The sequence below is a fragment of the Nicrophorus vespilloides genome, unplaced genomic scaffold (genome assembly GCF_001412225.1).
Source record: "Nicrophorus vespilloides isolate i.1.1-1 unplaced genomic scaffold, Nicve_v1.0, whole genome shotgun sequence".
Lineage (NCBI taxonomy): Eukaryota > Metazoa > Arthropoda > Insecta > Coleoptera > Silphidae > Nicrophorus > Nicrophorus vespilloides.
Window position 1 is genome coordinate 4,511 of NW_017097256.1, and position 2,255 is coordinate 6,765.

Below are 2,255 nucleotides of genomic sequence, written 5' to 3' on the forward strand. Positions count from 1 at the left end.
TTGTTAACTATTTTTTTTACATTAATTAAAATGGTAATTGGAAAACTATTGATCAACAATTTGTTGTTGTTGTTTGCGGTTTAATTTGCATGTACATTCATAACCACAACTAGCTTCATTTAGTTTCTAGCAAATTGAGACTAAATTGTTATCAATTACTTTGGATTTAATTCATCTAGTTTTCATTTCTTTAAAATATTATTTATTCAGTTATAATATTAGAAATACATTTGAATTTAACTGATTTTGATGATTATTTCTCGTATTAAAAATTAAATTCTAAAACAAAGAAATCTATGGTATATAAATTATATTTTGTTTAGATCAAATAAAGAACAAAATACAACAACAAAGTCTCTCTATACGATTATTAAATCTCTCTTCATCTTCGAGTATTTATTGGTAAAAGAATACAAAAATCTGAATAAATTCTTTATATAGTACTATAAATGCAGAATGCACTTAACCTGAATTATTATTGCAATAAGCACTCAGCCAAATTGGATTTACTTAAAAATCCTACAGCTTTGTATCGTCCTGTGACCGCATTGCAGCATTACCTTTCAAACCATACTGAAGCAACTGTAAACAACCTTAATTGTTGTTAATTATCAAAAGAAGTGTTTTTCACTTCGTGCTGAAAGGTCTTCAATCCTTTTTGCAAAGGATGTCCACTTCGTTCGTTCATCAAATCCTGAATGGATCGGAGATCCTTCTCAATCCCACTCACAAATTCTTCCCCACATCATTTATCCAATAATGTCTATTAATATTTGCGTCCCTTCGCATACTTTAACATCAATTTATCCATACCAATATATTATTAACATTTCAAACTCATCTTTAAACAATTTTGAATATTTAGTTTAAATAAATTTGATCCTTACATATAATTTATAATAATAGATAATATTTGTTACAAGGTTTTAATTTTCCTATCAAAAAAATCACTTTTATTCATTTTATATTTCTCAATTTATAAACTTTTATATTTGCATTTTTTTAACTTTTGGCGTGAATTGAAATTACAAATCAGCGTCAATTAAAATGAATCTAATTAATATAATGAAGATAAATGATGACGCAAAATGAGTAATTATTAATTTTAATTAATTATATTGTAGAATTTAGTTTTTATTATTGGAAAAACTTTAACAAAAAAAATTGTTTTTTTACAATCCCAATAAAATGTTTGGGCAATTTTGTCTTATAGTAACATTATTATATCTTAATATGAAGATTTCTTTAGACTTTATGCTGTTAAAAAGTGTTTAATGTTTATAGTTTAATAAAAACTTTTGAAAATGTTGCAAAAGTCGTTTTTACAATTATTTTTTTTATAATGTGTCAAAAGTTTGTCTTTTTTTTTGTACTTTTTGATCTATATTTTCATAAACTTTTGAGTAATAATTAATAAATATTATAGACATTATTATGTTATTAAAATATTCAGGTGTGAAGATTTATCATATAATTTCGTTGAAAAAATTAATAAATTCCGGATGAAGATTTTAAATCTTTGCTCACCCAACGTGTCGGTTTAATTATAAAATGTTATCAAAACAGAGATTATAATCGGATTTGGTGAGGATGCGGGAGGAGCTCACAAGGAATGCGATGTCGACGCCGAAAGCTGCTTGGGGAGGAGAATACAAAAAAAAATGAGCTTAACTGGTACAAACAATTAGAGAAATCATGCAAAATACGACGATATATCCGTGTTTCCTTCCGTACGTATACTGAGCATAATCCGACCGACGTTAAATTTCCATATTAATTCAAATGCAAATGCGGACCGAGGTCGACTTCTGTGCATAACGTACGTACAAAAGTTGCGGAAAAATATTGCGGAAATTAAAAGTTAGCCGGTCTCTTGCGTTGAAAATCGGAAGGAAATTGCTGGAAATGTCATCGCATCCTCTCAGGTGATCTTTGCGCACACTCTCTCAATGTTCGCGTGTAAAGTAAAGCTATTACAAATGCGAACTCTTCGATCGAAAAGTTTCATTTTTAATTAAAGCTTGAAAGGGCGTCATATTTTCGAACACAAAAGAGACTCATAATTATCAAGCAATTACAAATTATTGAACAATATTACATTTTTTTTTTGTATAACATCATTTGTTTGACTAAAAATAATAGATAAATTATGCTTGAAATATTAGTTAGGTTTTGTATAACATCATAAAAATAACATTACGTAAATTTGTTGGCGGTACAACTTTTATGTAGATGGTGAAGTACAGTATGCATCT